A 24,616-nucleotide genomic window follows, 5' to 3' on the forward strand; every position below is an offset into this window, starting at 1 on the left:
AGAGCCCAGGCTGCGAAAGAGAGTGCAGAGATGAGCGGAGAGACAGGGGGTGACTTGAATGTGGAGCAGAGCAGATTCAAATGGGAGCCTGACGTGTGGGGAGAATGGAATAAATGGCATCTGATCAATCAACCGTCTTGACCCTTCTCCTCCACCATATGCCCCATGGTCCGGGCTGCCCCAGCTGGGGGCGCGGCCCCGGGTCACCCAGAACCTGAGAGGCAGGAGAAGAGCTGTCGAGGCCACCCCCTGGCCACCACTAAAGAGTTTTTTACACAGCCACACATCTTTTCTTATTTCTCTACCTTCCTCCCCTCCTTTCCTCTCTTACTTCTTGCCTCCCTCCATTCATCCCTCCCTCCCTTCCTTCCTTTCTTCCTCCGAGTTGTGCTCAGGGCTTACTCCTGACTCTGTGCTCAGGAATCATACCAGGTGGGGTTCTAGAGACCATATCGGATGCAGTGGACTGAACCCAAGTTGCCTGAGTTCAAGTCAAGCACCCTCCCTCTAGCTGGTACTATTGGACTGATTCTCTGGTCCCACCTCACACATGCATTTTTATTTCTTTATATATTTAATTAAATTTTTTATTAGTGAAACACCATGAGGTACAGTTGTAGACTTACACATTTTTGTGCTTGGGTTTCAGTTATACAATGACTGAGTGCCCATCATTCCACCAGTGCCCATTCCCCACCCCCAGTGCTCCCAGCCTCTCTCCCACACCCCACCTCCCCATCCCACCCCACCCCTGTGGCAAGGCATTCCCTTTTGTTCCCTCTCTCTCCTTTTAGGTGTTGTGGTTTGCAAAATAGGCATTGAGTGGCAACCGTGTTTAGTCTATAGTCTACTTTCAGCATGCTTCTCCCATCCTGGGAGGATCCTGCCAACACCCTTTACTTGGTGCTCCTCTCTGCATCTGAGTTGTCTTCTTCCGTGCATGTGTGGCTGGCCTCCAAGCCATAGAGTTAACCTCCTGGTACTTAGCTTGGCTATTCTTAAGTGATAATCTCACATTTTGTTACTTTATATTCCCCAGATGAAAGCAATCTTTCTCTTTATGTCCCTCTCTTTCTGACTCATTTCACTTAGCATGATACTTTCCATGTAGTACCACTTGTATATAAATTTCAAGACTTCATCTTTTCTAACAGCTGCATAGTAATCCATCGTGTAGATGTAACAAAGTTTCTTGAACCAGTCATCTGTTCTTGAGCACTCAGGTGTTTTCCGGATTTTGGCTATTGTGAATAGTGCAGCAATGAACATACAAGTGCAGATGTTATTTCAACTGTACTTTTTTGCCTCTCTGGGATATATTCCCAGGAGTGGTATTGCTGGGTCAAATGGGAGCTCAATTTCTAATTTTTTGAGAATCTTCTATACTGTTTTCCAAAAGGGCTGACCCAGTCGACATTCCCACCAGCAGTGAAACAGAGTCCCTTTCTCGCCACATCCATGCCAACACCTGTTGCTTCTGTTTTTTTGGATGTGGACCCGTCTCTGTGGTGAGAGAAAATATCTCATTGTTGTTTTGATCTGAATCTCCCTGATGATAACTGACGTGGAGCATTTCCTCATGTGCCTCTTAGCCATTCAGATTTCTTCTTTGGGAAAGTTTCTGTTCATTTCATCACCCCATTTTTTGATGGGGTTAGGTGTTTTCTTCTTGTAGAGTTCAACCAGTGCTTTGTATATCCTTGATATCAACCCTTTATCAGATAGGTATCGGGTTAATAACTTTTCCCATTCGGAAGATTGTCTTTGGATTCTGGTCATGGTATCTTTTCAGGTGCAGAAGCTTCTTAATTTAAGATAGCCCCATTTGTTTGTGTCTGTTTCCACTTGGTCAGTGGAGTGTCCTCTTTGAAGATACCATTAGTCTCAATATCATGGAGGATTTGCCGACCTTGTCTTCAATGTATCATGGATTTTGACCTGATGCAACACATGCATTTTTAAATAAAATAGTACTCTACTGTTTAAAACTTTGTACAAAAACGAGAGGCATATAATATCTTAAATTTCAGTATACTAATGTAAGAAATCCCCAGTGAAATGTAAAAATTGAATTAAAAAATCAAAATATGTTATGGCTATATGGAATTTATGCAGTAATGGAAGGATGTACCAGTAATAGAAACACCATTAAGAAACTTTCAACAATTTTCCATACCAATATATTTATGAAAGTAAAAATACCATCTCTCTCAACTTTGTAAGGGAATTTAACATAATTCAGTAATATTTAAATTAAAACTGAAGCATAGAAAAGAGGGAAGAAAAAAGAAAATTAAAATTTAAAATAAACAAAAATTATCTGTTGAATCTAAACACAAATGTATGAATGCTCTTCATCTGGGGAACATAAGGTTACAAAATAGGAGACTAACACCCAAGAATAGCCAAGATAAGTACCAGGAGTTTCACTTCTCCATAGCTTGGAGGCCAGTCACACATGCTGGGGGAAAAGGCAGCTCAGATAAAGAAGGGAGCACCAAATAAAGGGTGTTGGGTGGATCCTCCCATGATGGGAGATGCATGTTGAAAGTAGACTATAAACCAAACATAATTGCCACTCAATGCCTCTTTTGCAAACCACAGCACCCAAAAGGCAAAAGAGAACACAAAGGAATGCCCTGCAACAGAAGCAGGGTGGGATGGAAGGGATGGGGTGTGGCAGAGATACTGGGATCAGTGGTGGTGAAAAATGGGCACTGGTGGGGGGATGGGTACTCGATCACTGTATAATGGAAACCCAAGCACAAAAATTTGTATGTGTACAACTGTACCTCATGGTGTTTCACCAATAAAAGTTTTTTTAAAAAGTGTATGAATGCTCATCAAAGTATTTTCTCAACACTTCTATAGATTAAAATTAACAAAGTTTGGGAAATAATATACACATTTAAAAAGGCTTCCCTCTTTCTTCAAGTGGTACGTCAGGTTTAATCATTGCTAAAGTATATTCTGTTACTGTCATTGTCACTGTCCTTCGGTTGTTCATTGATTTGCTCGGGCGGGGCCAATAACATCTCCATTGTGAAACTGTGTTTGGCATATAGATTATGTCATGGGTAGCTTGCCAGACTTTGCCATGTGGAAGAGATATTCTTGGTAGCTTGCCGGGCTCTCCTAGAGGGGTGGAGGAGTCGAACCTGGGTTGGCCAGTTCGTCTGCATGCAAGGCAAATTCCCTACCCGCTGTGTATATTCAGCGGGGAAGAAATACTGTATTCCCTTTCAGCAACTTCTAATGAAATGCTCCCATTCAGTTGGTTGACAGGGAAACTTTACATTGCAAATTGATCACATAAACTTTGAGATAAAGAAGTTAAAACTGTTGAAGCACAATATGACAAAATACAACATAAGGCAATGGAACATTGTTTATAGATTACCTACAGTTTACCAAGCAACATTAGATCACCCCTGATGTAGACAGATTCGTAGGAGGCACGAAAGATGTGATTAATTTAAAATTTTAAAGATAACCACATGGTAATTGACACTTAGAGGTAAAGAAGAGAGAAGGCATGGATGCTCCCAAGCAGGGCTCAAGCACAAATTACAATTTTGTCGACATTTGTTTGCTAATCACACAATGGCAGTTCAGTTTCCTGTATTATAGTTATCTCAAGTATAAATATGACAATAAAACCAATTTTTGAGGATAATTTGGGGGTATGTCAGATGGTATATTTGAAATATATGGCTTTATTAGCCTTTCTAAAATGTAACACCAACAAAATATTTGTAGACCCTTCATAAATAAATTTGATGCTGATACTATCTGAAAGGAATCCATAAAAAATAATTTCAGTCTTGAAAGAGATGTAAGTTTGGAATATGTTTAGTTTATTTGATAAATAAACAGGCATTCACGGTCCTCCCGTTGTTCATCGATTTGCTCGAGCGGGCCCAGTAACGTCTCCGTCATGAGACTTGTTGTTACTGTGTTTGGCATATCAAGTACGTCACGGGGAGCTTGCCAGGCTTTGCCGTGCAGGCGAGATCCTCTCGGTAGCCTGCCGGGCTCTCCGAGAGGGGCGGAGGAATCAAACTCGGGTCGGCCATGTTGGCCGTTTGTAAGGCAAATGCCCTACCGTTGTGCTATCGGGAGAGATAGCACAGCGGGTAGGGCATTTGTCTTGCACGCGGCCAACCCAGGTTCGATTCCCAGCATCCCATATGGTCCTCTGAGCACCGCCAGGAGTAATTCCTGAGTGCAAAACCAGGAGTAACCCCTGAGCATCGCCAGGTGTGACCCAAAAAGAAAAAAAAACAGGCTTTACTTTATATTAAAAATACTAAAATGCCTCCCATTTAAAATGTTTCATACCTCTAACATGAAACCTCCCTGGAAAATATTGTCTGGCTTCATCAACAAAACTTGGTCCCATTATCGCTTTCTAGTACCGGAAACCATTGTTTCTTGACAAAGCAAGGACTAAAGATGAAGCACTGTTAGAAAAAAAAAATATTGAAATTATGACCCCCTTAGATAACTAGTTACAAGCAATACACATGCATTTATTTGTTTACTTTCTTTTGCAGCCCTGCCCCTCAATGCTCAAGAGACCTCACGGGCCATTTCTGGTGGTTCTCAGCCAACCAGGCAGGCAGGTCAGAGCCTGACCCAATGACTCAGTGATACTCGGATCAAAAGTGTCAGAGTAATCCTTTATCAAGATTCAGAAGTCAACCTTCACTTGGAATACGAGTAATGTTTACAAGAGGACGGAAGTAGGGAAAGCAAGGGAAGGGCCATAGGTCTGCAGGGGTGCTTCCTAGATTACTGTTCTACTCTGGCTGGGATATGCATGTGCCCTGCTGGCTGTAGAGTCCACCTTTGATTTGACTTCGTTTTCTGATATCTTACTTCTGTTATTCCATTTTGCTTCTAGGACCAGTAATCTTTATGATTATCAAATTCCTTGAAAATCAGAAAGTTCTCTGCTTGAAGTGGCACACCGTGAATTTCTAGATTTGGTTCAACTGAGCTCCAGCAACTTTACCTGGGACTTTCCATTACTCCATGACACACCAGAGGGACTAGCGTAGATAGAATTTGGGCTGTGATTTGAGGTGGGTAGGATAGTAGCAAATAAATAAATAAATATATATATAAATAAATAAATAAAAGGCTCCTGCACATATTTATAGACTATATAGGTTTGTCCATGGGAACAGAATACAGGGTTAGGAAAATATTTAAATGATTCAGAAACATATCACACTTTCTAAACCTGAAATCACTTCACCTGATCATGTTTTCTATAAGGTCTTCAAAATAAGCTTCATGGTCATATTGCTTGCACAGTTTCTGTGCTTCATTTTCTGATAAAAGTACTCGTCTTTGCATCAATATTTTAAAACCTTCTTCTTGGCAGGATATTGAAAACATCATCTGCATATAAACAACATGTTGTAAACTGCTAGGCATTTGTTACACATACTTCAAAATGTGTTATCATGACAACATAATGTATTTCATTCTCATATAAAATTTAAAAGTTTTCTTATTAAACATGAAGACAATCAATACTCTTTATCTTTACATATCAAGTTATGCTGTTGCTCTCCAGATTTAATAATATAGTAGACATGCACACACAGCCAAGCTATCCCTCTCATAAACATATTCTTCAAGTGTCCTGATGTGCATCCAAATCTACAAAGGAACAAAAATGATACCTCAGACTTTTCCTTGGCTACATATCAAAAGTTAGTAGACTATGGACCAAAACCAAACGTTGAGTATGTATATTACATATAGAGTATCCTGTCATATAGACAGAATAACACTAGGAGAATAAAAATACTCTCCATATTCTTTATACACAAGTTATCAGGTTATTCATACACATATATACATGTTATAAGATATCTTTTATATATTATAAATTCAATGGGGATATTTTCCGATGTGTAGACCCATAAGATAAAATGAGCACATCCTTTTATTTATGCTGATCGTATATATGCTATATTACTGAGAAACAGGATATTGTGAAGTTATTTGGAAGTGGGGAGTTGCAGCTGGGGATAGAACACAAGAGACAGAACAAGTGACAGAGAACTCGGCCCTGAGGCCACTGCTTGGCAGCAGGGCCCTTCGCGCCTGACTGCAGCCCTCCAGTCTTGCACTACCAGCAGCTGTGGTTCCTTTGGGGCCCGGGCATTTAACATGATGTGAATTTTACCTAAATGAAATAATTCACTTTTAATTTTGCAATTCTTCTTTTGTAATTTCTTAAAGTGAATCACTAATTAAATGACAATAATAGCAATATACAGAGAAAATAATAATGATGAATTGCTGCTTATTCCCAAATGCAAATACGAAACCTAATAGTGCTTCAAAAACTAGGACTAGAACTCCACAAGCGAATTCATTACTCAGTAACATCTGATAAACATTTCTGAACGTTTTTTCTATCTAACTAATAACTTTTTATTATACTCAGCTACCACTAAGATTTGCGTACCACTGTGGCAATATGTTATAGTAATGGCTATATCCAAAATTCTTCACAGGGGATATTAACCGCTCTCAGAAAAATGTTGGGTAAATATTTCTCCCGTTCGTGTGCTATACTTATGTTCTGGTCATCATTTCGTTGAAGTTCAGAGCTTCTGCCTTTAGTGCAGTCACATTTATCTTTGTTTCCACTTGTTTTTAAGACTAGGAAGGTCCTTTTCTGACGCTAACTGTGGAAAGTAAAATATCCGCCAGAGGGCGCGCCTCCACTACTTTGAAGGGGGATGTTTGGTGAGATATGCTAGTTTTCCCAGAGCATGCCAAGGCAGCTCTGAAGGGCTGCTGAAATGACCTGGGTGGACATGAGAACGTGGGCCTGCCTGGATCACATGCTTGGACCCTGGCACAGAAGCACTGGCTCAGCTCCTCAGATCACCCAGGGATCACCAAGGCCTCCTGAGCACCACTGGGGAGGCACCCCTGGCCCCACAAAAAGCAAGGGATGAAAAGTATCTAGTGACAACAATATTCTGGATTTGGAATACAGAAATGATTTTAAGAGGAAGAGAGGGAAGAAGGATGAGGGTCACTAGAGGGGTCATGAGGCAAGGGTGGAAGCCTTGGGCATTCTGGGGGTTTGGAGGAGGGGCAGTGATTTTCTACAGGACATGTGTGTACATAAGCACTGTTCTAACCCTGTCACCTCTGATGCAGTTTTAAAAATCAACACATTTGTTCATGACCCCAATCCTCAAGCAGCCCTCCGCTGAGCTGACGCTGTTGCCTGACAAATCATAGTAAGATTCTCCTTTCTCACCCTTCTCATCCTCCACACACATTGCCTGGAGTTGGTCCCACAGAGAGTCCACACATCTACATGACAATCCGGACAGGGGAAAATCAATCAAGCACCCTGGAAAACTGCGAGCTGTCAAAATGCCTAGGGTGTTACATAATATAGAAAAGCCATGTTTGTAACCCTTGATCTAAGGAATAAAAACCGAAAAAGTGGTCAGCTATAAAGAAAAAGAGGTGCTAATTTTCTCCTTTTCTATCCAATTTTACTATGGTCAATTATCGAAATAAGAGGACATCAAAGTCTTTTTTGCCTCAGATCCGGTAGCCAGACTGTACAGTAAAACTGCCAAGCCAACAGCTCTTTTAAATCGCTGACAGTCTAAAATCAAGATGGTCCTTACTTTAAACACACAACATCACAAGACAATGACAGTTTAATGGAAAGGAAATTCTTACTACAACAAAATGCAGTAATCATATTCAGCTCATTTTTCAGATTTCGGAATAAAGTTTGCTTTGCTTTGCAAGGTCCACTCCAGGCTTGGTAAACATCGATCACTAGAAGACAGCACTACTTAACGAGAGATCGAGTCAGATGGACCATATCACAGGTCACAGTCACAGTCCTCCCGTTGTTCATCGATTGGCTGGAGGGGTCCCAGTACCTCTCCATCCTGAAACTTGTTGTTACTGTGTTTGGCATATTGAGTACGTCATGGGTGGCTTGCCAGGTTCTGCCCTGCGGGCGAGATACTCTCCATAGCTGGCGGTGCTCTCCGAGCGGGCGGAGGAGCCGAACTCCAGTGGGCCAGTTGACTGCGTGCAAGGCAAACGCCCTATCGCTGTGCTATCGCTCCAGCCCATGAACCGTATCAGCTTAGTTTAAAGAGAGGCAGCGGCAAGAGCAAAGCGGCTCAGCCGTGAGGGGAACCAAGATCCTCCTGTAGGGGTGGCCCAATACCTGTCAGCCCCTTGTTCTGCAGCAGCATCTCTTCGCCCTGGGCTTGGGATCGATGCTGAATTCTGTCTCCGTGTGCCAGTCAGCCAAGAGCGCGAATGCAGATTGAACTCCTGCTTTCCCTGTAGCTTGATTTCTCGCTTTCTGCTCGCCATTTATCCACTAGCACAGAAGAAAAGAAGAGAACATAGGAGAAAAAGGAAATCTTCTGCATCAGAGCCACATCTTCATGCACTGCGGCTAACCCTGGGTGCTGCGCCCTCCCCCGTCCTGGCGTGGGGGACCCCCAACGCGCCTGGGCAGGGGCATCTCTCCGCACAACTCGCTGGGACTTGCTCTGCGGCACATGGCCTGCCTATGAACCTCCACCAGTCCCTGTGGACCCAACAGGCGGGGCCTATTCAGGAACTGCTCCTTGGGACGACAGGCACTGCCTAACCCAGGGGATCGCCAAGGAGCCAACCCGAGGAGAAAACACACCCGCCTCTCGGCGAGGCTGCATTGAGTGGTGAGGATCTGGTACTTGGCACGGACTGCCTGGGGGACCAGGCTCTGGTGCCTTCTCCCCACATGTTTTCCCCGCCAAGGGCCAGGGTGATGGGAGGGGCCAACGTTTCATGCCTTCTCCTGGGCTACCCTCGAGCCTGGTCACGAGCCTTAAGCCCAAGCCCTTGGTGGGCCCCTGAGAACACTGCAACCCCGCAGCGCACAGGGAAGCTGGCTGACAGAGCACCTGAGCTCAGATCATGCACCCCGGGATCTGCACTGCACCCCTCCTTCAGAGCACTGCACCCCTCCCTCAGTGCACTGCACCCTCCTGTAGTTCACTCAGCACCTTCTGGCAAAGAGCATGTTCAGTCTTTCCCCCTGGGCTCCCTGATCTACGCTTATGGCTAGTAGTCTGCAATCTACAGGGTGGCCATGAGATGGGACAGGGGGAGGAGCCGAGTGATTGGACATGGAGGGCCCGGGAGTCAGGACAGCCGGTACTAAGGTAGGGAGGCCACATGCCTTGCATGCGCAGGGTGTAGGTCCATCCTGATATGGTAACCGTGCACCACCAGAAGTGATTCCTGGGCACAGAGACAGCAGTGACCCTGAGCATTGCTGGGCAAATGTGGCAAAAAACAAACAAGAATTAATAACAGCGGGCAGGGAGCTTCCCTGGCATGCAGAGGACCTGGGTGACATCTGAGTGAAGCACCCTGAATACAGCACAGTCAGGAGTAAACCCTAAGAACTGCTTGGTGTAACCCAAACGTAAAAATAACAAAATTAAATATATTCACTGATCTTCCTCCTTCTCCATAAACAGAGACAATACTGTCCATATTTTTCTCTATCACAGTTTTATTATTGTAGCACCTGCTTTATTTGTATATTTTCTAGACCTCTAAATACACGAAAAAATTCAGAAAAATGAAACTAAGTTATTGAATTTTTAACTTTATTCTTTCCATCTCGTGCTTCTTTTAGCATCTGTATCATCACTCATACACAACCACTGAAATTTAGATGCCAAATTAGTGCATTTTTAAATCGCACAAATTCTTGAACATTTACAAATACTTTAACCAGAATATATAAAACATCTATCTTAAATTCAAAAGTCTTATTCATAAAGTTAGATGATAAAGAAAATAGTTTAGAATTCGCTGTAAATTCATCACCTTAATGACAGAAACACACTGGAACTCAAAGCAGCATTTTTTGTTGTTTCTAATTTACATTTTCTTTTTTAGGTCAAATATTCTGGATTCCGAGATCCAATTTTAAATGTCATCTGAACAAGACTATGGAAACGGCTATTACTGCTGTAATGACTACAAAACTGAGGCTCTAAGAATAATGAAACTCACAATATTAAAACCTCAGACTGAAAGAACCTATTTCTACCATCATCTATTTAGAAATGCAAGACTGATGGATTTATACTGTGAAAAGAATACTATGCATCTCTAAATCAGAGAAACCTGCTTGCCTAGAATCAGTCAGAGGAGGAGAAGATGACCACATATGCCACCTGGCTCAGAGATTCAAAGACATGCAGCAAACCCGAACAGGAGCCATCTGCAATCTAGGCACTGATTTTCAAGGCAGTTGGAGTATTTTGTTCCTAGCTGCCATGATATTTCTTTACTATATTCACTGGTTGGTAATACTTTTAAATAAATAAGTAGGGAAAGGAAAAGCAGGGGGAGGGTGGAAGATGGAGGGTGGAAAGACAAGCAAGTGACATATGACTCATGACCAGGAGTGTGAAGGCAAAAGTCAACAAATCACTCGTTTGGGGAACTATATACAATTACCACAAACTTATTAACACTATAGTTTAGAGTAGTAAGTAATGGGAAGCTATAAAATACAAAATACTTATTACCAATCCTATGTAAACACTTGGTTTTCCTATGATATTGTTTGAAACAAGTTTACTCATGTTCAGTATATGGTCTCAGTGAATTACAATTTAGCAATTTAAATGTCAATACATGCCTATCTGTATTTGATTCAGTAAAGAATTTCTTTATCAATCAGTAAATGTAGTTTCAGTCGGAATGTTAGTTGGTATTTTACTTGCATTAATATGATCAATGAAGGTGAAGCAATGAAGCTGTCAGAAATTTAGCATCAGTAATCACAAGAGGCATAATTCCTGAAACAGGCAATTGTTTTGAAACTCTGAAATAATGTTTCCTATGTTGTTATTTATTTACTCCCAGTGACATTCAGGAGTCCAGCCGGGGCATTCTCAGTGACAGAACCTCAGACACTTTGTCAATCAAGATGATGATTCAATGCCAGAGTTCAGAATCTCAGGTGCTTGGAATCACAGGAGCCATGCTGGTATTACTAAGTACTAAGGGCCTCCGGGGATGTGCAGGGCCCTGACAGGGAGCCTCCAGGGCAACACCGGTCAGTGCTCATGATGATGTCCAGGGCTACGACCGGCTGCATCTCGCAATTCTAGGGCGTTGAATCTGGGTTGGTTGTGTGCAAGATATTTATCTTCTGCTCTGTACAATCTCTCCGCCCCCTAGACTCAGTGCACTTTTATTTTTTATATGAGTTGACATTAAATAGAGCAATTTTTACCTGGTTTGTACCTGTTTCAGATTCTATGCTTTAGGTATAGTTACCAGAATCAGGTTATGTCTTTGATGAAGAAAAAAGAGAAAAAGAAATGTGTTCTTTTACCACAACCACCATCTTCCAACTACTTGCCAAAATGACCAAGACAAAGGGAAGGCTGAGGGTCAGTCACTATGTGTTCTTCAGACAGCTTAGAAAACAAGGGTTTGTCATTTGGTCACTGTTGTAAGAAATGAGAGATTGTAGTGAGTAACATGGCTTAAAAAAGGAGAGTCCCATAAATGCCTCCATTGCAGAACCAGAAGAGGTGATAGGGCTACACGGCTTGCAACAGGCATTGTTATAAACAAGCAAGAGCGTTATTATTATACAAAGGAAAGTGTTTTTTGGGTTCTTTCCCAAATGCACTTGAAGATGAATTTCTACCTGACCCGGGGTCTTCCAGTTATTTTAACATGATATTTATTTTCTGAGATTGGATTTTTTTTTACTATGCTATGCATGATTTTAATAAATAAATTGCTATTCGACTAGATTACCATTTCTAGATCATTCAGAGTCCTTGGAAATATACTCTAAGAGACCCCCTTTCTGATGCTGAAACACATAGCTAGGTTTAAACTGGCATTGACTTTACCCTTACTCTAATCTAGAATAGGTCATATAACCTTTCCAACTTTAATTTTCATACCTTTCTTGTTTTAACTCACATTTCACGGTTCTGAAATTTAATAATAGAGAATTCATAGAGCACGTACTGGGCCGTGTGCTGTACCTCTTTACTTTCTTTGGTGGTTCCTTTTGAGAGAGAACATGAAGATAGCCTCTGAACTTGAGAAGACATGAGCTCTGCCACCTAGAGTGAGAACCGAGCTTCCGTAGTCCTATTAGGAACTTAATAGAAGTGCTTGGGTTCAGTTAAGAAAGGTACCCAACTGCCATACGCTCCAACAGAGGAGCCCAGGTCACAGATGGGGCAGTTCTGGGCCCTACCACTGCCCACTGCTCCCTTCTTGCTGGTAAATCTCTTGGTGTCAGAAAAGCGTAGTCCTTGTTTTAACACATTCTTCCCAGAGCTCTTATATTGAGTGTGCACACATTTGTAAACTGTCTCAAACCTCCTATTGGTTATTCTGGGATATATTGGAAGCGGATAAGCCTAATTCTCAAGAGGTTCCTCAGGGGGCGCTATGGGCCACTATGGTGGCAATGGAGAACCCTTTGAGTGAGCACAAACAAGTACCTTGGATTCACGGCTGCATTCAAGGCCTTGAAAACCTCTACCTTTGCCTTTGTGGAGAATCAATAACGGAGGATAATGAAAGAGATAATACCTCTGTGTGACATTTTGGGATTCAGCAGTCTTTTCTGTTGTCTGTCACCCTGCACCTCATTTCTAAACTGACATTGGTGTCATGAAGCTCTGGGACTCTCAACATCCCAAATTTTCATGCAGTTCAGTCTCTCCCAGCATGAGGGATTATCTGCAGAAGCAAGAACTCACTAGAAACCTGACAATACAGCCCAGGCAGCACATCTTAAGGTCCACAGACTGCTCCTCCCATTCCCAGTCCCACTGCAGATACCACTTGCTTTTCACACTCAGTCTCATCCCGTTCTCAGCAGAGCCGCCAGTGCTCTGACTAGATGCTGCTGTTTGGTTAGAGCAGCAGATCAGATCCTATGATCTTGGAAAGCCAACAAGAGTTACAGGAAATGTCACAGTGTCACCATATGCACAAGGAATTGACTGCCAAGACGGCTCCTGGTGAGAGTGCGATGTCCTTTCTTCACTCACCTCAGCCCTACTGCCCTCTCAACCATAGAGCGTCTCCAAGGATCCCAGCTCTGCCCTATTAGCATTACTAATAGAACAGGACTCCTTATACCAACACCAACTATTCTTTTCTTTTCTTTTCTTTTCTTTTCTTTTCTTTTCTCCTTTTCCTTTTCCCTTCCCTTTTGTTCCTTTTTTAATCTAGCAGCACTGCTATTTATCAAGCCACCTATTAACGGATTGAATTGGACATGAACTCCACCTTACTTTTGTTCATAATTTTATTTATTTTTTCTTCTTATATTTATTTATTGAATCGCTGTGGGAAAAGTTACAAAGCTTTCAGGTTTAAAACTCGGTCATACAATGATCAAACACCATTCCCTTCACCAGAACTCATTTTTCAACACCAAGAATCCCAATATACCCCCCACCGCACACAATGCCTGTGAGGCACATGATTTCTACTTACCTCTTCACTACATTGATTACATTCATTACTTTGACAAAAGATGCACCATTATTGTTTAGAATTCCCTCCCACCAACAATCAGAATTGCTGAAAAGGCATCGTGAAATCCTTTGTTTTCTATAGCTAGTTACGAGAATCATATAATGTTGTGCGGCCGCTATAGTGGCTGCGCGATTTTGGATTTTGCAAAGAGCCAGATAATTATGAGATTGGTTTCTGTGCATCTGGTGTTATGGCTGTGCCGGAGAGGCGCTCGTGGGGGCATCTCGTGACCCCGAGGGTGTGAAGGATGAACCTGTACCGTCCCCCTTCCCATGAGACTGCAGGTGCCCTATCACCGTTGGCTCATACTTGGCTTTGCAATAATCTCTGAAGCAGTGGCCACCTTGCTTCTGGGCGGGGAGGCAGATTCCAGTCCCTTCCCTTCCCTTCCCTTCCCTTCCCTTCCCTTCCCTTCCCTTCCCTTCCCTTCCCCTTCCCCTTCCTCTTCCCATTCCCCCTCCCCTTCCCCTTCCCCTTCCCCTTCCCCTTCCCCTTCCCCTTCCTGTTCTCAACAGTCTAGAGAGTGTTTCCTCACTAGGGCTCTGTCATCCAGAGAGGGAAGTCAGGTGCGCCTGAAAAGATCAAGAGACCCAAGGAGAGAAAACAGAAGGAAGATGATGTTTCTTTAAATTACAGACTGAGTCATATTTCCCTGCCCTGTGTTTCCTTACCAGCAAAGACCCTGAACCAATGAATATACGTGGTGTTCGATGGATAGCAACTTACTGGGGGCTGACGGCTATTAGCATACAGGAAATTCACTTGTGAAAGAAACAGGAAAAATGGGAGTGCCTGTGACCTACAGCAGGGATTGGATGCACTTCAGCCAAAAGCCATTGGTGTTTGAGATATGTTTCTGAGTCTCTGGGATCATAGCAGTTAAGCAGTTCGATCAGAAACCAGAGAGGAAATCCTCTAATTATATAGGTGAGCCCGAGATAGTTTGTGGGTGTGTCTCCCATACACCTAACTTTCAGCCATTAACTTTCTTGGCAAACTTTGCCCTAAGTTTTTGAGGTCTGGCCAAAGGCATGCAGCAATTGTGGGGTATCTGAAAATCTGAAGGCGCCATCAGGTGGCTGATGCACTCGACTCACAGGCACAGTTTGACCTGCTGGCGGCACCATGCCCCTAGTATGAATATTTCTCAAAAAAAATGAGAAATTGAGCTCCCATTTAACTCAGCAATACCACTTCTGGGAGTATATCCCAGAGATGCAGAAAAAGTATAGTCAAAATGACATCTGCAACAGTAAGTTCTTTGCAGCACCGTTGACAATAGCCAGGATCTAGAAAAAACCCAAGTGCCCGAGAACAGATGACTGGTTAAAGAAACTGGGGCACACCTTCACAAGTAATACTACACAGCTGTTAGAAAAAATGGAGTCATGAAATTTGCATCGAAGTGGATCAACATGGAAAGTCTCATGGTAAGTGAAATGAGTCAGAAAGACTGGGACAGACCTAGAAAGACTGCACTCATTTGTGAAATATAAAATAACACAACGGGAGTCTAACAGCCAAGGAGAGTAGAGATAAGGACAAGGAGGATTTTTCCACGTCTTGGAAGCAGTCCCCGCATACTGGGGGAAAAGGCAGTTCACGTAGAGAAGGGACCGTCAAGTAAAGGGTGCTTGGAGGGCCCGCTAGGGATGGGAGATGTGTGCTGAAAGTAGACCATAGAGCGTGCATGATGGCCACTTAATATCTGCATTGCAAACACAACACCCTCAAGGAGAGAAATAGAGAGTAAAAGGGAATGCGCCTGTCACCGAGGGAAGATGGGGATGGGGTGGGGGTGGTGGGAGGGATACATGGAACACTGGTGGTGGAGAATGAGTACTGGTGGTGGGATGAGTACTCGATCAATGTATGACTAAAACATAAGCATGAAAGTTTGTAAGTTTAACTGTACCTCACACTAATTCATTAAGAAAATTGTTTAAAAGACAAAATAAAAAGTTCCCAGAGCTGAGAATGCAGGCATCCAGATCCAAGAAGCCCAAAGGATGCCAGCTGAAAGAGAACCTAATAAGAAGACTCAAAGACATAAGGAAGACATTTGTAAGTCTACAACTGTTCCTCATGGTGTTTCACTAATATAAATTTACAAAAAAAACTCAAAATTTACTAATAACATATGACTTGCTGGAGTAATAGCACAGTGGTGGGGCTTTGCCTTGCTGATGTGGCCATCCCGGATTAGAGTCCTGTGTCCCTCTCAGAGAGCCCAGCAAGTTACCAAGAGTATACTGCCCGCGTGGCAGAGCCTGGCAGGCTCTCTGTGGCATATTCGATATGCAAAACAACCAGGAACAACAAGTCTCACAATGGAGACGTTACTGGTGCCTGCTGGAGCAAATCAATGGACATCGGGAGGACAGTGCTGCAGTGGACATATGACATGATATTGTACGTGCAAAAACCTAAAGATAAAAAACCCAAGAAACTACAAGCCTATACAGTATAATACCAGGTTACACAGTCCATGTCGAAAAAAACAAAACAACAACAATAACTTAAAACAGTTGCTTCCTATGTAAACACGTAATGATATAGATAAAAAAAATTTTACCCCATTTTTGATTGTGTCTTTAAAAACCCAAGTATCTCAGAATCAGTTAAACGAAGCAAATCAAAGAAATATCTGATGAAACTTTTATTTCACTTATAAAAGAAATTGAACACAACATGGAGATGGTAACATATTCCATGTTCATACCTTGGAAATATCAACATCGTTAAGATGTCCAACGTACAGACACAATGCATTCGCAAATTAAATGTCTATGGCAATCTCTCTGGACATATACAAAATACTTTTAAAATTCTTATAAAACCAAAAAACTACCAGAGGTCAGAAAGACAGTGTAGGGGTTAAGGCACTGGCCTGTCAGGCACATGGGTCAGTACCTAGTCAATCCTCTGCACTGCTTATATCTTTTAACTCCTTCAGGAAATCTCAGGGGGCATCCCTTATCAAAGATCTAGAAATAAGTCATGTGGACAGCCCAGTGTGCAACAGACACCACTCTCCCAAGAAACAAACAGAAAAGGAGAAGGAAAGAGTTATCAGAAAAGCCAAGCATTGCTGAGAAAATGATGGGAGTGATTGCTCTCAAACTTGTCTTTTCCCAAAACTTTAGTGATCAAAAGCACATGGTACTAGAACAAGCATACCACCTGAACAGAGTTAAGACCTCAGAGGTAAACCCTCTAATGTAAGGGCAGTTAATTCATAATACAGGCTAGGTATATGAAATGGAGTAAGGAGAGCCTGTTTCAACAAATGCTGCTGGGAAAACTGGTTAGACACATGCAAAAAACCAAACAAACAACAACACCTCCCTCCAAAAAAAAAAAAACCAACCAAAACCCATGCCGACAGATTCAGAGAAAGAATTCGACAAGATAGAGCATGACAAAAACTCTCAACAAAATGAGATTAGAAGGAACATTCCTCAATATAGAAAAACCCATAACAATAATTAATCTTAATGGGGAAAAATTAAAAGCATTCCCTCTAAGATCAGGCACAAGACAAGTTGGCCCATTCTCACCACTCCTGTTCAATATATTACGGGAAATGGTTGCCATAGTACTTAGGCAAGAAAAAGATAGCAAAAGCATCTATATAGGAAAGCAAGAAGTCAAGTGTTCACTATTTGCAGATGATATGATACTATACTGAGAAAATCCTAATTACTCTACCAAAAAAGCTCCTAAAAATGCATTTCCTAACCACAGCAGGGTCCTAATCCAGTTGTTATTCTTTGAATCAAGACAGAATTTGCCCATGACCATGCTCTTGACTTATAGTGAAGTATTAATGGCACTTCGCTTGGACCATTTTGATGCCGGGGAGCACAGTGTCTGCCCTGGGTCGGTCAAGTCTCTGGTTGGGACTTTCCTTCTGGGGTGCTAGGAACTAAGGACAACTAAGGCTTCAGTCAAGGAAATAGGAGCAAATATCTGGAGTCAGTTAACCCTCAAGTTTCAAAAGCATACCATTCACTGTCTTCCTGTGTCTGTACAAAAAGGACATTGCTCTGAAGTCACTATGAAAAGGACATAAAGAAAAGAGAAAGGCAATGTTTTACTTACCAAAACAAGTCCTGTCAGTGTCCTTAGAAGGATCTGACCTTACAAGTTAACGGAGTCTGATTAGGGGATACAGGTGATTGACCTTTTGGGGAAGCAGAGCACAAAGAAAGAGGTTATAGATAAACAAAGAGGAATGGGAGCACCTTGGGAGAACTGTGATAATTATGACTCAGTAAACCTAAACTCCCTGTGGCCAGGGAGAAAGGACCATCCAATTTTAAGCTGAAAACTGTTTAGAGATATATTCCAACAATCAAGGGAATGGGAGTGTCTCCGGAGCAGTGTGATAGGTATAACCCTATAAACCTAAGCTCCCTGCACCCAGGGAGAAAGGAGAAACCAATGTTATCCTATACGCTGTAATGATACCCATGATTTTTTTCAAACAAATAGATTAAACATTCTGCAAATTATATGGAAAATAAACCTCCACAGATAGCTAAAAGCAATCCTTGGGGATTAGAAGATGGGAGACAACACCTTCCTCACCTTCAAATTACTAGGAAGTGGTAGTAATTAAAAGAACATGGTATTGGTATCAAGAGAGACCCACAGACCAATAGAACAGATATGAATATCCTGACACTGACCATCAATACTGATACTGATACATGATCTATCTGTATTTGTGTCTGTGTATATATAAATATAAATACAAAAAGAGAGAGAGAGAGATAGATCTGTATTTCAAACCATAATGTCCAAAAAGGAAAGAAAGAAGAGTGAGGAGACTGAGAGAAATACATGGAAAGACACAGAAACAGAAAGAGACAAATAGAGAAACAGAGAGAAGGTGTGTGTGTGGGGGGAATTACCTTCATAAAAGAAGACTTTTGGGGGAGCAGTGGAGGGAAACTGGAAATATTGGTGTTAGTAAATGTACACTGGTGGTCACAGGTATGGGAACATTGTAGGGCTGAAAATCAAGCATGAACAACTTTGGAACTATCTCACACCCGCATCTCACAGTGGTTAAATAAAAAAAATACATTAATAAAATAGTTCAAAATTTCTTGTAAACAAAGCTCATTTCTGAATGCAGAGCAGGAGGTAGCCCTGAGCATAGCTGGCTGACACCAAAAAGCAGGCGCAAAGAAACATAAAAATGGGGATTGTTTACATCTGCAATGAAAACGACTTCCTGGCTTGTCAAAGGATCACAATAACGCCGAATCATGGTGTCAATGACCTTCAGCATCAACAGAGAATGAGGCATCAACGCCCCTCCCCATGGCCTGAGGTTGGATGGATTCCATTTATTTTATCGGTCCTTGAGTGCAGTGAGTGTCAGAGATGCAATGGACCCAGCATCACTGAGGAGAGGTGGTAAAGGCTGAACCATGCCCAACCTGATGTGGAAGATTTCGAGACCCAACACGGAGGGACAGCGCCGGGAGCTCAAGCTCCAGAATCACACAGGAACTTTGCTGGGAGGGTCTGCAGGAAAGAGGACGTGAAACAAGGACGCTGCCGATAGGAAAATGGCCAGGTCACAGTTTCAGTGAGGCAAACAGACGGAAAGCTCAGACACAGGGTGTCTGGGTCCCTGAGAGAACAAAGCCAAGGCCAGGGGGCAGGGCTCGGGCTGGGAAGGGCCACACAGGGAGGGCAGAGAAACCGGAGACCAAGGCCGGCGGAGACACCACCCAGACCTGGGTGAGGCAAGAGTGATGGAAGCCATGCATGGAGTCCCCTCCCCCGCCCGGGACCCTCTGTGACTCCTCAGACTTCTGTGATGTCAGCAGAGTGTATATAAACGGGCCTACTGCACTCTGGCTCAGTTGCCACAGGCAAGTCATTAGTTCTCTGATCCCATGAAGATGGAGTCTCAGTCTTATTCTCCCATAATCCTTCAATATATGCCTGAATGGCTGGTTCTCTGCCTTGAGGGCCCCTACTTTTCAAGTGTTTTAACAATCCTCTTTTGGCTTTTGCTCAAGACATTTGTTGCCCGTTTGCAGTCAAGGAGCAGCATCAGGTAGAGTCTGGAGACTTCCTGGGGGAGAGAGGGCAGGTGTGTTTGTAAGAACCAGACGGGGCGTCTGACCAGAAGAGAGCATCAGTGCTCTCTCTCACAGACATGAGGGACAGGGCGATATGTTCTGGGGGACCCAGTTTAACTCAGGGCCAGAATCTGTGAGGGAGAACCCCTCCAGCACTGTGAGAGAAATGGCTGTCCCTGTGGGATCCCAGGTCCGGGGAGAGTACATGCTTCCCACTGACCTGCGGTTACTGACCCCACGGGGCAGCGGTCACTCACACAGGGGCCTCCACGGGGGCCACCAGGACAGTGGTGACCTGAGAGACCCTCAGAGGGGGCCCAGGGCCTCTGTGAGGCAGCACAGTGCACAGACTGGTCAGGGTGCTGCTGGCACCAGGGTGGTGGCCTGACAGGGACTGAGAATGGGGTCAGCGTCCCTGGGACTGAATCAGGCGAGAGCCCAGCCTGCAGATCCCTGCAGGAGCCCAGGCCTGGGGAGGCTCCTTGACTTTCTGATGATGTGATGTCTACTGAGTTTCTGATGATGTGATGTCTACTCAGCTAGGAGAAACACTGGCTCAATCAGTCAGCAAAGCACAGCAAAGTATGAGGTGGAACTGAGACAAGTACAAACAGAAACGACTGAAGAAAAGAGTGTGGCAGGTGAAGCAGAAATTTCAATGGAGTAACAACATCTGGGGAAATCATTGGTGAGCTCCAAGACGGGATGCAGGAAAATTCTAGAAACCAACAGAAGGTGGAAGGAAATCCCAAAAGCGATAGACAGCACACCAGAGAAGTACAGGGTGAGTTGAAGAGGAACAGTATAAGAATCACCAGAATCCCCAAAGAACAGGAAGACAAAAGCAGCATAGAACTATTGGTCGATGAGAAGAAATCAGAAGATTCCTGAAAATAAAGGAGAATAAAGATAGGATTTATCAGACCATATGGAACAGCGAAAAGCAGTGTTAAGAGGGAACTTTGTACAGTGTGGAACTATCTAGATGTGGATCATGGCGACAGGCACTGGAGTAGATAAGACCTGACCTTGCAAAGCGTCCCAGAAGCGAAGCATCACAAGAGCAAGTATTTGGCAAACTTGGCAAGAATAGGGTGTCAGCACGGGCTGCTGAGCCTTGAGCCCCACTCAACCTCCTAGTCACATGCGCCAAAGACACAGAAACTGCCACCTACGCTTAGCAGGTCATCCTAGCCATAATTGGGATTCTACTGGAGCAAAGCAGAGAAGAAAAGATGATAGGCCAATCAAGCTGAACTTCATGTGATTGCACGTTCTTGTAAGCCGAGACCTTCTATAAAATATGTGTGTATTTGGCAAGAAAGTGAACAGCCATCAGCTGCTCCCGGAGGGTGTTTCTCTGAGTGCCCATCATCCTTGGTCCCACGTCTGCCTGGAGCTGGTGCGCAACGTCTCTGGGTACTTTGAAGAAAACTGTTCCCCAACACCTAAAGTCATTCTCCTACTTCCTCAAAGAAACTTATTTGCTCTTGTACAAATAAGACTCAGGGTTTTCAAATTCACTAGTAGCACTCATAATTTGCAGAACTTCAGCTTTCACTTTTCTAAAAGTGATCTTTCTGAGAGTGTTCTTGAGGTCTATACTTCACGTGAACAGTTTTCCCTCTCATTTCACAAAACAAAGACATGACTCTAGTTCATTTTCTGCTTTTAGTGTCGCTCCTCCAAAAGAGTAAGAACAAAGACACAGCAACTTACATTTCAAAACACAGTTTTGGGTAATGCTTTCAATTAAGACAATCTGTCTCATGTTGCAGTAGCACTGTAGCACTGTCCTTCCGTTGTTCACCGATTCGCTCTAGTGGGCCCAATAACGTCCCCATCGTGACTTGTTGTTACTGTGTTTGGCATAGCGAATACGTCGTGGGTAGCTTGCCAAGCTTGTCCGTGCGGGCGAGATACTCTGGTAGCTTGCTGGGCTGTCTCAGGGGGCCGAGGAATCAAACTCGGGTTGGCTGGCTCGGCTGCATGTAAGGCAAACGCCCTACCCACTGTGCGAGAGATAGCACAGCGGGTAGGACATTCGCACTGCATGCGGCTGACCCGGGTTCAATTCCCAGCATCCTAGATGGTCTCCCGAGCACCGCCAGGAGTAATTCCTGAATGCAGAGCCAGGGGTAGCCCCTGTGCATTGCCAGGTGTAACCCAAAAAGAAAAAATAATGTTGCAGTAATATTCTATAAAGACATGAATTAATGAAGGGGACATGAGGCTTTAGCACAGTGGGTAGGGCGTTTATCTTGCACGCAGCTGACCCGGGTCTGATTCCTCCATCCCTCTTGGAGAGCCCGGCAAGCTACCGAGAGTATTCTGTCCACACTGCAGAGCCTGGCAAGGTCCTCGTGGTGTATTTGATATGTCAAAAACAGTAACAACAAGTCTAACAATGAAGATATTACTGGTGCCCGCTCGAGCAGATTGATGAAAAATGGGAGGAGAGTGCTCCAATGGATAGTGAACCTGTTAAATGATATTTATAAATATTACTCAAAACAGGAAATATTGATCAAGTACATTTTACTGAGAGTTGTAATTAAGAGTTAATCTACAAAGAAAAATTGATATTAGCTTCTACTTACACATATTTATGGTGGAATGTATGAGGGGTAATCAATAACAGCCTTTAAAGCAAAAATTATGATAATGCATTAAGTTCTGATAAAACTATGATGGAAGTAGAAAAGAAATAAAATTTAAAGAGGAAAGGAACAAGGAAAATTCTATATATTGAAAGTAGAGGGCTACCTGGACTTTTCCCAAAGAGATAAGTCTTACAAATTGACATTTAGCCCCAGAATGAATTTCAACAACCTTCACACACTTCCCTCTTGTTGTGGTGGGAAGATGCTCACTGGCTGGATGGGTGTTTGAATGTTACCTGTAATGAAGTCCTGTGAACTACTTTAGGAATATAAAACGTGTAAAAATCATTAAAAAATTGATATTCAGATTATATTCCTTAAAAACGCCGAAAGCTTAAGAGATAGTACCGTGGAGAAGCTGGCTCCGATCCCTGGCATCCTCAATGGGCCCTCAAGTACCACAAGAAGTAATTCCTGAATGCAGAGCCAAGAGAAGCCCTGGGCATCACCAGGTGTGGCCCCCCAGAAACAAAAAAAAAAATTGCCAAATAATTAAACTTTGAGAGTCTAGTGTATGTACACAATAGTAAAATAATTGTTTCATTTGTTTGTTTCAAAGAAAGAGTTCTTATTTAAAAAATAAATATATTTGGTAATGGCGGAGCAAAGACCAAACTGATGTGGGGGATATTGAGGCTCCAACGCAGTGGGAGAGGGCTGGATGCTCGAGGCCCAGGTTCATGTGGGAACTTTGCTGGGAGAGTCTGGAGGAAAGAGGATGTGAAACAAGGACACTGCCGAGAGGAAAGTGCCAGGGTCAGAGGCTCGGTGAGGCAGACAGACGACAAGCGCAGACGCAGGGGGTGACTGGGTTCCTGAGAGAACAAGGCCAGGCTCAGGAGACAGGGCTCGGGGCTTGGAAGGGGCGGGAAGGGAGGGCAGGGCAACCTAAGGCCTAGGCGGGTAGAGAGACCACTCAGGCCTGAGTGGGGCAGGGCTGGTGGCAGCCATGCATGGGGTCCCCTCCCCGGCCCGGGACCCTTTGTGACTCCGCAGGGTTCCGTGATGTCAGCAGAGTGTATATAAACGGGCCTGCTGCTCTCTGGCTCACTTGCCACAGGCAAGCGAATACTTGTCTGATCTCTTCTAGATGGATTCTCACACTTATTCTCCTATTATTCCTGAACATCTACCCGAATGGCTGGTTCTCTGGATTGAGGACCCCTACCTTTCGGGGTTTAATGGAATTTTATTTTGGATTTTGCTGAAAAAATGTGTTGCCCGTTTGCGGTCAAGGAACAGCACCAGATAGAGTCTGGAGATGTCCTGGGGGACTGAGTGCAGGTGTGTTTGTAAGAAGCAGACGGGGCGTGTGGCCAGGAAAGAGCATCAGCCTCTCTCTCGCAGACGTGAGGCACAGGGCGAGGTATTCTGGGGGACCCAGTTACCTCAGGGCCAGAGTGTGTGTGGGAGACCCCCTCCCGCACTGTGGAAGAAATTGCTGTCTCTGTGGGATCCCAGCTCCGGGGAGAGTACACGCTTCCCCCCTGACCTGCGGGGGCAGGGGTCACTCACACAGGGGCCTCCACGGGGGCCAACAGGACAGTAGTGACCTGAGAGACCCTCAGAGGGGGCCCAGGGACTCTGTGAGGCAGCACTCTGCACAGACTGGTCAGGGTGCTGCTGCCACCAGGGTGCTGGCCTGACAGGGACTGAGAATGGGCTCAGCGTCCCTGGGACTGAAACAGGCGAAAGCCCAGCCAGCAGTTCCCTGCAGGATCCCAGGCCTGGGGAGGCTCCTTGAGTTTCTGAGAGGCCCAGGCCCTCACTCCCCCTTTCTTCTCAGCACTGGAAGGCTGCCTGGAGGAGGTGAGGCTCTGCACACACCGAGGTGAGGGGGTTGGCTTTCCCGCCTGGGCTCTGCCAGGGGACACTCCCTGTCCTGGCCATTCGGGCCAGGCCACAAGTTGAAGATGTCCCTGTGGACAGCGGCCCCGTGAGGGCACTGGAGGAGAGTTGGGAGGGAGACAGGCAGAGCCTGAGGCCTTGGGGGTCCCAGTGAACCACACCAGTGTGGGAAGCAGTGGAACTGCCCTCCAGGTGGGCGGGGGACACAGGACAGACCAAGGTTCCCAGGAGAGTGGACGGCAAGTCCCTGAGGGACACTGGGCTCTGGGTTCCCGGAGCTGGTGTGTCTGGCTTTTCCCCGGAAGCAGGTGCCTCAGGGAGCCTCGGGCACGGGCTGGGCAGGTCTTGGGGCTCGGACAGGGCTGGCTGGGAAGCTGT

This window comes from Sorex fumeus, unplaced genomic scaffold (assembly GCF_029834395.1).
Source record: "Sorex fumeus unplaced genomic scaffold, SorFum_2.1 ptg000032l, whole genome shotgun sequence".
Taxonomy (NCBI): Eukaryota; Metazoa; Chordata; class Mammalia; order Eulipotyphla; family Soricidae; genus Sorex; species Sorex fumeus.